Source organism: Canis aureus, chromosome 8 (assembly GCF_053574225.1).
Source record: "Canis aureus isolate CA01 chromosome 8, VMU_Caureus_v.1.0, whole genome shotgun sequence".
Taxonomy (NCBI): Eukaryota; Metazoa; Chordata; class Mammalia; order Carnivora; family Canidae; genus Canis; species Canis aureus.
This window is the reverse complement of record NC_135618.1, coordinates 58,353,277-58,366,782: the sequence shown is the minus strand read 5'-3', so window position 1 is coordinate 58,366,782 and position 13,506 is coordinate 58,353,277. Positions and strand designations below refer to the sequence as shown.

At 52.3% G+C, this 13,506-nt stretch overlaps 1 long non-coding RNA gene across 1 annotated transcript in view; it reads left to right on the top strand.

Moving 5' to 3' along the window:
• The first annotated feature begins 10,614 nt into the window (after positions 1 to 10,614).
• Positions 10,615 to 13,506, top strand: part of LOC144319253 (uncharacterized) — a 75,660-nt gene continuing 72,768 nt past the window's right edge. Inside the window, exon 1 of the long non-coding RNA XR_013385139.1 lies at positions 10,615 to 10,735. This is a non-coding gene — a long non-coding RNA (uncharacterized LOC144319253). The remainder of the gene's footprint in view (positions 10,736 to 13,506) is intronic.

Below are 13,506 nucleotides of genomic sequence, written 5' to 3'. Positions count from 1 at the left end.
AGTGAAGCATTCACACATCAGAGAGGTTAAGACATCTGCCCAAGGTCACACAGCAGGTAGGTGCAGATGGAGATTTGGACCTGGGTCTGATTCATGAGTACCCTGAGCAGAAGGACTTTGATGGGGTCTCTTGCCTTACATGGTAGCCACAAGCTGGGGCTTGTGCTGCCCAGTGAGATCTGCCCTTGAGACAGGCTGCAAGCATATCACCAACGTGGCCATCCGTGGCATGCAGGAATTTGGGTAGAGCCCAGCAGAAGTTATTTGGGTTGTTTTAACTATTATTATTACAGAATTGGGGAACAAGGAAGGAAACTAACATTTATAAAGCTCCTTCATTCATTTATTCATCTTTTAATTAAAAAAAAATCCATTCCTGAATCTCAGGCTTTGTTACTTGGATTATCTCCTTTTATTTCCAAAATAAATATCCCAGCCAAGGTGAGCATCCTGCTTCACTCCTGTTTTGCAGGCCTCAGGAAATAGGGGCGCAGCCAGGGGAGTGACTTGCTCAAGGTAACACGCCCACCTCTTCTTCCTTCCCTAACGCACTGAGTCTGAGGCCAGCTGGGTGTCGGTCGGACTGCAGAGTGCAGTCGTTAGAAGCGTGGAGCTGAAATCAGGGCGTCTTTGTTCAAGTCTTGGCTCTCCTCCAAGAGAGGTATGACCTTGGTTTCCATATCTGTGAAATGGAGGTAGTAATAGCATCTCTCTGAAAGGCTCTTGCATGGATTGACGGAGATGAGGTATGCAATGGAACAGAACAGGGTTCCGGGCACCTTGACCATCACTGTGATTTCTGTTCCAAAACCAGTGTCGAGTGCAAACCCCTGGCCGGAGACTCCCCAGCCCTCTCTGAGCTCCCTTAGTCAGCAAGTACCAGAGCTGTCACACCTGGCTGGGGCGACAGGTGCAGACGTAGGCAATAGATCTGCTGGTAAAGGTGAGTTAAAGAAGAGCAGTGACAACAAGTCCCCTATTCCACCCCGGAAATGAGTCACCTTGTTTCCATTTCATTTATTACAGCACTTCCAAGCATCTAGAATCCTCTTGCATTCCCTGGTCGGCAGGTTTGTTGCCTGCCTTCATCACTAAGTAACTGTCAGCCACCGTCCCCTCGCTGTCCAGCGCTGTGCCTGGCATCTGCAGACACTCTGTAAATTGTCTACTGATCTCAGGAATGGGTGGTGGGGTGAAATGAAACCCCACGTGTCCCTGCCATGCCTCTGGACATGGAGGAGGGAGGTAGGAGATGGGTGGGGAGGGATTGTGTGGGCTCAGGCCAGCCCCCTGATGCCCGGCACAGTGCCCTGCGCACAGCCTGTGTCATCAGGTTGGGACTGAACCCTTTTGGGTCATTTGGGGACACTGGATCCCAGCACTCCACCAGCTCTGAGGTTCTATGAGCTCCCAGAGTTCTGGGGAGGATTTCAGGTGTGAGGGTGGGATAAGGGTGTGGGCGGCACAGCGTAGACAAGTGGCCTCGGATAAGCCTCTCGGGGCCTCGGTGTCCTTATTTGTAGGATGGGAGCCGTCACAGCAGCCACTTGCAGCGGAGCCCTGTAGACAGTGAGCTCCGGATGGACCTTCATGGCTTTAACACCCGGGCATGGGCACGTCCTGGCTGTGTCCTCAGCTCCTCTGGGCTTCTGTTTCCTAACTGCCAGGTGGGGATAAATATTACCCACGTCGTGGCTTCCCGGGTGCCTGGCCAAGGGCAAGCCCTGTCAGTATTACCCATGTCCTTTCAAGGGGCCAGGCCCCAGCGCCCCCGCCTCCCCACCGCCAGGCCAGGCGCTGCTGCTCCCCGGGACCCCTTTCCCCGCGGTGCCTCCGCCTCGACTCTCCAAGGTCTACCAGCGGCCGCTGGGCTGCAGCAAAGAGCTTCCCTCCATACTCTGAAAAACAGGGAAAAACCTTCTCTGGATTGTTGCCCGCGGCAGACAGTTTAAATTAACTTAAACCATTTCCTGCTCCCACCCCCATCTCGTTATCCTTTTTTTCACGGAGGCGAGAGAGAGAAAACCTTTGCGGGAGAAGCCACGGGAGACGCTCCTCGCGCTCTTCCCTCCAGCGGATGCCAGAGCCGGGGATGCTAAAGTTTGCAGCCGGCGCGCGGCGGCGGGAGCGCGGGCTCCGGAGCGGGGCGGGTTGCTAGGGAACGCGGGGGCGGGGCCGGGGGCGGGGCCGGGCCGGGGGGCGGGGCCGGGGCCGGGGGGCGGGGCCGGGCCCCGGGGACCGTGCTGCAGTGCGCCGCGCCGCCGCCAGGGTGCAGCAAGGCCCCGCGGATGCCGAGCGCCCGCTCCCGTCGCGGATGCCGATGCCGAGCACGTCCCGGCCGGGCGTGGGGGCGGGCGGCGGCCAGAGCGGCGGCGGCAGGGGCTGGAGGGCGGCGGCCCGAGACCCTCTTCCCGCCCACCTCAGCTCGGGCGGCTCTGGTCCCCGGGGAACAGAGCTCGCCCAGGGCAGCAGCTCGCGGCCCCTTCGTCCCCGTTCGTCTCTCCCTCATTCATTGACTCCTCCTCTCTCCCTTCATTCCTTCAACCCCTTCAACCCCTTCCCACCCTACTATTCCGCGCGCTCTCTCTCCCCGACTTTTCTTCCCTTCCTCCCTTCTTCCTTCCTTCTTTCCGCCTGCCCACCCACCACCCATCTGTTCTTCTGTTCATCCATCCATCCACTCATCCATCCACCCACCCATCCATCCACCACCCACTCATCTATCTGCTCTTTCATCCATCCATCCACCTACTCATCCATCCATCCACTCATCCATCCATCCATCCATCCATCCATCCACCTACTCATCCATCCATCCATCCATCCATCCATCCATCCACTCATCCATCCATCCATCCATCCATCCATCCATCCATCCATCCATCCATCCACCTACTCATCCATCCATCCATCCATCCATCCATCCACTCATCCATCCATCCATCCATCCATCCATCCATCCATCCACTCATCCATCCATCCATCCATCCATCCATCCACCTACTCATCCATCCATCCATCCATCCATCCACTCATCCATCCACCCACCCATCCATCCACCACCCACTCATCTATCTGCTCTTTCATCCATCCATCCACCTACTCATCCATCCATCCACTCATCCATCCATCCATCCATCCATCCATCCACTCATCCATCCATCCATCCATCCATCCATCCATCCATCCACCTACTCATCCATCCATCCATCCATCCATCCATCCATCCATCCACTCATCCATCCATCCATCCATCCATCCATCCATCCATCCACCTACTCATCCATCCATCCATCCATCCATCCACTCATCCATCCACCCACCCATCCATCCACCACCCACTCATCTATCTGCTCTTTCATCCATCCATCCACCTACTCATCCATCCATCCACTCATCCATCCATCCATCCATCCATCCATCCATCCACCTACTCATCCATCCATCCATCCATCCATCCATCCATCCATCCACTCATCCATCCATCCATCCATCCATCCATCCATCCATCCACCTACTCATCCATCCATCCATCCATCCATCCATCCATCCACTCATCCATCCATCCATCCATCCATCCATCCATCCATCCACTCATCCATCCATCCATCCATCCATCCATCCACCTACTCATCCATCCATCCATCCATCCATCCACTCATCCATCCACCCACCCATCCATCCACCACCCACTCATCTATCTGCTCTTTCATCCATCCATCCACCTACTCATCCATCCATCCACTCATCCATCCATCCATCCATCCATCCACTCATCCATCCATCCATCCATCCATCCATCCATCCATCCATCCACCTACTCATCCATCCATCCATCCATCCATCCATCCATCCATCCACTCATCCATCCATCCATCCATCCATCCATCCATCCATCCATCCACCTACTCATCCATCCATCCATCCATCCATCCACTCATCCATCCACCCACCCATCCATCCACCACCCACTCATCTATCTGCTCTTTCATCCATCCATCCACCTACTCATCCATCCATCCACTCATCCATCCATCCATCCATCCACTCATCCATCCATCCATCCATCCATCCATCCATCCATCCACCTACTCATCCATCCATCCATCCATCCATCCATCCATCCATCCATCCATCCACTCATCCATCCATCCATCCATCCATCCATCCATCCATCCATCCACCTACTCATCCATCCATCCATCCATCCATCCATCCATCCATCCACCTACCGATCCATCCATCCATCCATCCATCCATCCATCCATCCATCCATCCACTCATCCATCCATCCATCCATCCATCCATCCATCCACTCATCCATCCATCCATCCATCCACCCATCCATCTCTCCAAATTCTTCCCTCTCTCCCTGTCTTCTTTCTGGATTCTGGAGTAGGACTAACTGCAGACTCCACCGCCAAACAACTTTTTCTGGGCAAGTTGATAACTTTTCTGTCTCGCCCCTCCTGCATCTGGGCAGTGGGGACGCCAGGGCCAGCTTCACTCACAGGGCCACTGTGAGGATGTAGTGACCATCCACAGAGGAATCTTGTGTGAAGCCTGGCACCCAGCGAGCACCCCATGTGGGGAGCAGCACCATGCTCTGCTTCTCTGCTCCTGCTGCGCCCTAGACACACCTGGGGGAGCTTTTATTTTATTTTTTATTTTTAAAAATATTTTATTTACTTATTTGAACAGAGAGAGAGAGAGCACAAGCAGGGGAACAGTACAGGGAGAAGGAGGAGCAGGCTCTCTGCTGAGCAAGGGGCCAGATGTGGGGCTAAATCCCAGGACTGTGGGATCATGACCTGAGCCAAAGACAGATGCTTAACCAACTAAGCCACCCAGGTGTTCCCTGAGGGATCTTTTAAAACACAGCCAAGAAGGCACCGGGCTGGCTAGTCTGGGGAGCATCCAACTCCTGGTCTCAGGGTTGTGAGTTTGAGCCCCACATTGGTTGTAGAGATTACTTACAAAAATAAATAAATAAATAAATAAATAAATAAATAAATAAATAAATAAATAAATAAATAAATAAATATACATTTAAAACAGTGCTGATTCCTGGGCCTCCGCACAAACTCTGGTGGAGCCCGGACACAGGTACATTCTACAAGCTCTGTAGGTGATTATAACAGGTAGCTGAGTGGAGACCTGCTGGGAAGACTGTTTGATGGATGCCAATTAGTGCCAGGCTCTGTGCCAGGTGAACGGGGGGTGAGGTTGGGGAGTGGGGGCTTAACTACCTTCCTCCTTCACCTGTCTCCCCTCCTCCTGCTTCCTGGTTCCCAAGAACTCCGGCCTCTCGACAGCACTGCTCTCCACTCAAGGAACCAAGCACAAGCATGCCTGCAGACCTTGTACACACTTGCACACACAGTCCCCCTGCCTGGAAGATGCGTTACTTCCTGGGCAGGTGCCCCTTCCCTGGGCAGCCTTCGCTGGCCACATTCTCCAGGCAGGCCACATCCCTTCCTCTGCATCCCCAAATCTGCTATGGCAGTGACCTGTTTTCCTGTCTGCTCTCTCATGTGTGGGAGCTCCTCTGGGGCAAAGCCTGGATTTGATTCTTTTGAGTGTCCCAAGCTTCGCCTAGAGTAGGCCCTGATATAGTCACTGATGTTTCTGTTGTTAGGGATTGTTTTGTTGTTGTTGTTTTTAAAGATTTTTTTTTATTTATTCAAGAGAGAGAGAGAGAGAGACAGCATGAGGGATGGGGAGGGGCAGAGGCAGAGGGAGAAGCAGACTCTCCACTGAGCAGGGAGCCTGATGGAGCACTCGATCCCAGGACCCTGGGATCATGACCTGAGCCAAAGGCGGATGCTTAACCGGCTGAGCCACCCAGGTGCCCCAGGACTTGGTTATGATAAAACCAGCTGCCATAGTCACCAGCAAATCCAATCCCCCAACCTCCTACTTCCCCAGGATCAGCTGTCCAGTGACCTTTCTGGGAAAGACCACGTCCTAGGTGTGGCATCTCCTCTCCTGAGAGGGGAAATAGTAAGGTGCATGGGCCCAAGAACACCTATTCAAAGGGAAAATGTACTACTTCCAGCCTCTCACAGACCCAACGTGTAGACAGACCCTGTAAGCTTGCCAAAGCTCCTCCACCACCAACACGTTGACACATTTTGTTTGGTGCACATAGAGTTAATTTTCTTCCTAAGAAATATCTGTCAACATTAAAAAGCTGGCAGATTTCACACAAAAAATGGGGATTTTCACCTTGTCTTGAAAAACAAGAGCTTGGCAACATGCCAACCCCCCAACTGCACCCCCCTCCCCCAACCTGTGTACCTGGCACCAGTGGGCCAGAATGAGAGTGAGGAGCTGTGCTATGACTCTTTACTTTATGGATGAGGAAACTAAGGCCCAGAGAGGGCTGCACACTTGGCAAGGGTCACACAGCAAGTGTTCAGAGGTGCCTTGATCAGATGGCAGAGATAGAGAGAAGTGATTAGTTCTTATGAAGGTTTCTTCTGGGGAGAGACCTGCATGGAGAGGAGTCTGAAAATCATGAGAAGGAGATGAGGTTGCTGGGACTCTTTCATCTGAGAGTAGAGATGCCATGGGGAGTGACATTAGTTGTTTCTAGGTGGGAAGGGAGTTTTGTGTGCCTTTAGGAGGTCATGATACATCACAGCCAGCATTCACCGAGTGCTTACCATGTGCCACGCAAAGCAAAGCAAAGCATGTCCCATGCATCATCCTTCATAGCAGCACAAAGAAATAGACACATTCATAACCCTCCTTTTGATAAGAAATGAAGGCTCAGAGGGTTTTAGCAAATTGCCTAGCGTCACTGTGCTGGACTTTGCTATTGCCATGCCTACTTTGGTTTTTTTCTCTTTCCTGAGTACACAGAAAAGCACATTTTTGAGCTCCTTGCCATTGAGCAGGGCCATCAGACTGGTTCTGGCCAGTGAAATGCGGGTGGAAGTGATGGGTGCCTGTTCCGGGCTGGAGCTGGGAAAGCCCTTCTGTAATCATGGAGTCTTCTTGTCCTACCCACCCACCCACCCAGGTGGCAGTGGACTGGCTTTTGTTGAGGTGGTGGTTAGCCTTTGTTGAGGGGGGACGGCCACCCTGCCAAGTCACCCTGACCTTGAGTAGTTTGGCATAAAACTAACTTTTATTGTGGTAAGCTACTGAGATTTGGGGGTTGTTTGTTACTATGGCAGATGCCAGCCCACCTTGGTGAATACATCGGAAAGCTAGGAAGTGGAGTGGCTGGGATTTGAACCCACACCTTTCTGACCAAAGACGCTTTTATCTATTACTTTAGAAGCAGGATCAGTAAGGGTGGGTGCAGATTCTGTTGATCCAAAGCCACACATTTCCCCCTCCACACACATTTTAGCCTTTCCGAAATCAGATTTTGTCTTATAATCAGCAATGTCTCACAATCATCGTTGGCTTCGTGACAGTGACACAGTTGCCTGATAACTTCTGGCAAGATTTAGAAAAGAAGTGCCAGCATCAAAACTTGAAGAGTGAGCATCTACTTGAAACAGAATCTCTGGGACAAAGTGGCATGCTCTTTTAAGAAATGTCACATCACCTACACTCTTGAAGTCCCAGAAGATGATATTGTGTGAAAAATGCAAACATCAATGAGTCTGAGTTGAAAAGAGATTCACAAGAGTTGAACTCTGAATGTGAAGATGTTTTAGGATAACTTAACCAATTTATTTTGCTAATATTTTCTATTTTATCTGTGCATGATAGTGATATAAGATAAAAATCTATGTCTAAATAAGTCTAAATGAGCCCTTTCAATAGATATAAAATAAAAATTCTAAGTGATAATAAAGCATCATGTCTTGGTTTAATTGGCTGTGTTTTTTCTTTCTTAGTGGTACATAAAGATGCACCCTTCAATCGATGGCATCTTATATTTACAGAAATATAGTCCCTGTGGATCCCAGCAGGCAGACTTGCCACCGCAGGAAGCCTGGGGCCCCTGCACAGCCTGCTCATGTTGGGTAACTGGCACCATCCTGGGGGTCCCATTCTCAGGGGTCCCTTCTGTGGCCCAGGAACCTGGCTTTGACTTTCTTCTCTGCAGATTCTCTTTCTGACAGCTTCTGGTTTATGGCTGCTCAGTGGAGCTGATAGAGTTCGGGATAAATGCAGCCTACAAGGAATGAATGAGGAATTCTCAAAATGTAGTAAAAAGCAAGAGAGAGGGCTCCCCAGGCCCCTTCCAGGGAAATCAAATGAAATTCCTGGAATGAAGATGAAGACTACTGGTGTCTTTTTTTGTCTGTCTTCCTTAGTGTTGGGGGCCTGGACTGTGGTCGTGGCTCAGACAGCAACACTGTGGGATCAGACCCAGAAAGGGAGACGCTGTAAAGGGGGTAGAATCTACTAATTCCAGTCCTTTCCTGTTCTCATCCCTGCTCCGGGTTGTCCCCGTCTCTGACTGTTTCAGTTAGGGCAGGCCATGTCATGCGGCAGTAACAAACATCCCCACATCTCAGTCTCAGTGGCTTGTGACCACAAAGGTTTCACTCTGCTCCTCACAAGCCCCCCTTCATGCAGGGACCTGGTGGACAGAGCACCCACCATCTGGGACACCCAAAATTGTCCACTCAATAGCAACATCTATCACTTTTGCTCATATATCATGGCTAACCCAAGTCCTGCGGCCACAGCTCATGTAAAAGGAAATGCAATCCTACCACATAACCAGAAGGTTGAGAGACAGATATATTTCTGAAAAACCCTATTGACTGTCACACTGACCACACCCCCATTTCTCGCCAGGACCTTGTCTGTAACCACTCTCATTGCTGGCCATGCTTTGTCCCTCACAGTCTCCATGTCCTTGATCACGTGCCCATGAGAGAAGCTGTACTTCTGAGACCATGAGTCCTGGCATTTGCTTCTGGAAATGTAGGCTGTATCTGTTGTTCTCCTCTGACACCTACCATATCATATGCTTATTTCCATGGCTGATTTCCCTGCTGGGCTGTGAGCTTTCATTCTACAGGATGGTGGCCATTCATTCTGTGCCCCCTATGCCCAACACAAAACCTAGCTCAGAGGAGGTTAGCATTTGGAAGAAGAATGGGTAATTACATGAAAACTATAATAAGACTGTGTAAAAATGAAGTTCTCATGTAGAAGAGTCCATACAACCTAAGCTGAATCCCATTCTCTGACTCTAGATTGACACTGTCTAAATGCCCAGGGATCTCAGAGAATATGTGTGTGTGTGTGTGTGTGTGTGTGTGTGTGTGTGTGCCACTTGTGGAGACTCTAGTACTTTGGACACATCCTTAGGAGCTGAGCTGTGGCCTGGCTGAAAAAAAGGCAGGTTTGGGTAGGTGGATCTCCCTGTGTCATTTCATTCCTGAGAGAGGGTGTCACCAGATCAACACAGTCTAGACCAATAGTTCTCAACCTCCCTGCCCCACCCCCATGGCAAACAGCATCCATGTAAGCACCTCATTTTGGAACACATCTGGCCTATGATCAGAAGCACAGATAAAGCAGACTGTGGGTGACATGCAATCCTCCATAACTGGCTGTGTATACACTGATTTCTTCCTCTGCAAGAAAGCTGATGTGAAAGCAAGGGAGAGGGAGAGAGAGAGAGAGAGAGAGAGAGAGAGAGAGGGAGAGAGAAACCTTTTAATCGTTATTTTTCTCAGGACACTTTTTGCCTGCAGGCGATATAGAACCAGTTAACACATCTTGTGCAAACAAAAGGGAGTTTATTTATCCAAAAAGTTCAAGGTAAATGACTTTAGGCAAACCTGCATCAAATAATGTGGCCAGGTGTCTGCTGATGAGGTTCCTCTGTTCAAAAGAGCACACTGCCATTTATTGAACATTTACTTTGTTCTGGGAGCTGTGCTAACGCTTTACATCGTGTCCCATCACACTGAATCCTGAATCCTGAATCCATCACACTGAATCCTCACAACCCTACAAAGTAGGTTCTATTATGAATCACATTACTCAGCTGAAGAAATGAAGGCTCAGAGACATTTATTTTGTTATTTTTAAAAAAGATTTTATTTATTTATTCATGAGACACACAGAGGCAGAGACACAGGCAGAGGGAGAAGCAGGCTCCCTGCAGGGAGCTGGATGCAGGACTCCATCCCAGGACCCTGGGATCACGATCTGAGCCAAAGGCAGAGGCTCAACCGCAGCCACCCAGGGGCCCCTCAGAGACATCTAGTAACGTGCCCAAGGTCACACAGCCAGCTGGTGCAGAGGCAGGATTGGATTGCTGACTCTCCGGTTTCACTGTTAGTTCTTGTCATGTCCCTGATTCTCTCGCTCAGACTCCAGCAGGCAGGTTCCTTAGGACCCTCGGGACTAGAGATGTTAACTGTCACCGGCCACGGGCCCCTTTCCTGCAAAAAGCTCCTCGCAGCCCTTGCCACACCTTCAACCTGCACCGCGTGCAGATGACTCCACCCCCTCTCTCACCCGCCGCGGCTGATTGGGCCCACCGCGACCACGTGACCCGAGAGCTGCGGGCCTATAGGCTGGCCCACCACCTATCACTAAGTGGCTTGGGCGGGAGTTGGCCAATCAGATCTTCTCCTGCGATTTGAATTCGGACTCGCGGCCGCTCGGGGTCGGCGGTGGCGGTCCTTCGCGGAGCCGGTGGGTTACCGGGAGGAGCCGCGCCGGGGACAGCCGAGCCCGCGGAGGTCTTGGCGCCTGCGGAAGGCGGGGTAGAGGCAGCGCGGAGGAGCGGACTTCCGAGGCGAGCGTCCTCCTCTACTTTGCGCTTCGGCACAGGGCAGCCCTCCCGGCGGCTCTGGGTGCTCCCCGCGCCCACCTGGGGACTGAAGCCTTTCCTGTCCTCCGCCTTTATCCAGAGGTTCACGGGGTTCAGTGGGTGGAGTCCAGGCGAGCGCAGCCAGTGGGCGCCGGGGCCGGCCTGTGTGTCGGGGACAGCGCCGGGCTCCGGGGAGGGGCTGGGATCTGGGGGGACACCTGGACCCTGGTCCCATTCCTGCCTTCTGAGGTTGGCTCAGGGGCTGCCCTCAGTCGGTGCTTCTCTGATCATGGGCTGGATATGTCCCTGGGTCCCAGGGCTCTGGTGTGGAGGGCACTGTGCAGGGCCCCGGTGTGGGGGTCACTGTGCAGGGCCCCGGTGTGGAGGTCACTTGCAGGGCCCCGGTGTGGGGGTCACTGTGCAGGGCCCCGGTGTGGAGGTCACTTGCAGGGCCCAGGTGTGGAGGGCACTGTGCAGGGCCCCGGTGTGGAGGTCACTGTGCAGGGCCCCGGTGTGGGGGTCACTGTGCAGGGCCCCGGTGTGGGGGTCACTGTGCAGGGCCCCGGTGTGGGGGGTCACTGTGCAGGGCCCCGGTGTGGAGGGCACTGTGCAGGGCCCCGGTGTGGGGGTCACTGTGCAGGGCCCCGGTGTGGAGGTCACTTGCAGGGCCCCGGTGTGGAGGGCACTGTGCAGGGCCCCGGTGTGGGGGGTCACTGTGCAGGGCCCCGGTGTGGAGGTCACTGTGCAGGGCCCCGGTGTGGGGGTCACTGTGCAGGGCCCCGGTGTGGGGGGTCACTGTGCAGGGCCCCGGTGTGGAGGGCACTGTGCAGGGCCCCGGTGTGGAGGGCACTGTGCAGGGCCCCAGTGTGGGGGTCACTTGCAGGGCCCAGATGTGGAGGTCACTGTGCAGGGCCCCGGTGTGGCGGTCACTGTGCAGGGCCCCGGTGTGGCGGTCACTGTGCAGGGCCCAGGTGTGGCGGTCACTGTGCAGGGCCCAGGTGTGGGGGTCACTGTGCAGGGCCCCGGTGTGGAGGTCACTTGCAGGGCCCAGATGTGGAGGTCACTGTGCAGGGCCCCGGTGTGGCGGTCACTGTGCAGGGCCCCGGTGTGGCGGTCACTGTGCAGGGCCCAGGTGTGGCGGTCACTGTGCAGGGCCCAGGTGTGGGGGTCACTGTGCAGGGCCCCGGTGTGGAGGTCACTTGCAGGGCCCCGGTGTGGAGGTCACTGTGCAGGGCCCCAGTGTGGAGGTCACTGTCCAAGGCACTCATAAGGAGGTCATCAGCCATGTGGGTGTTGGTGGTCAGAGCAGGCAGGGAGGTCCAGACCCATTGGCCTAGCCTGACCAGCGATGTTGATCTGCTGACACCCTCTCTCCAGTCTTTGTGAGGCACAGTGGTTGAGTCTGCTGGGTCCCCTATGTCTGCTGGCCTTTCAGAGCAATGGTGACTTGGGGGAGACAGTGGGCATCCTCCTTCCCTCCAAACTCACAATGGGCAAGGTTCGAGCAGAGAATGGAATAGGGGGTGCAGCCTGTCCTAGCTGGCCTCTGTGCGCATGGCCATGCCGACCCTTGGAGTGTTCAAGAGGAGAAGCCTGAGGTCTTCTCTACAGGGACCCAGGAGTGAGTCAGAAAAGCCTGTGACCTCTCCTGGGTGCAGGGACACACCTGGGATGGCCGTCCGAGGATGCTCTGTTCTCTCTCTTCTTTTCATAACTTTTTCTTATTTTCAATTACTGAAAAGAGCATATAAAGCACACACACAGGTTTAAAAAAATGACAGTAAAATAAACACCCAGGTTGAGAAACAACATTACGGATGGAACCTCCATGATGCTCTTTCTCAATGACACTTTCACCCTCTTTCCAAAAATTACCACCATCCTGAATTTTGTGCTAATGTTGTATTCATTTTTGCTGCTGCCTGGTGTACTGTTGCATGAACTGACCACAGATTCTTTAGTCTGTTAGATGGACATGTGGATGGCTTTTTGTTTGGGGGTATTATGAACATTCTGGCAGATGTGTTCACAGGTTTATTCAGGTATGTGCCTTGGGTTAAGACTGTTGGATCATGGGATTTTCTTACCTAAACCTTGAGAGCAGAACTCCAACCTGGTTTCAAAAGTGGTTGGACCAATTTACACCCTACCAGCAGTGTACCAGAACTCATGTTATTCCACTTGCCTGCATTTACTAATACTTTAAAATTTTTGCTCATCTGTTTGGTGGGGATTGACACCTCATTGTGGCTTGAATTTGCATTTTATGATGACAAATGAGATCAAGCATCTTTTATATGTTTATTGGTTGTTTGAATTTCCTTTTCTGGAAAATTCCTGTTGATGTCTCCTGCTTTTTTTTTTTTTTCCTGATGGGTTTTGTCTTATTACCAATTCATAGGAATTCTTAATATAATTTGAACAATAGTACTTTGTTGATTTGTTTTATATGATGTAGAAATCTTTTCTTACATGGATACAGTGTTGAAAAAAATTCAAGTATGGCTAATACTAAAGTTCTGCTTGAAATCCCCCTCCATCCATCCCCCTTTCTTTTCTTTAAGATTTTATTTATCTATTTTTTCATGAGAGACAGAAAGAGAGAGAGAGAGAGAGAGAGAGAGAGGGAGAAGCAGGCTCCATGCAGGGAGCCTGACGTGGGACTTGATCTTGGGTCTCCAGGATCACGCCTGAGGCTGAAGGTGGCGCTAAACTGTTGAACCACCAGGGCTGCCCTCCATCCCCCTTTCTTTCCA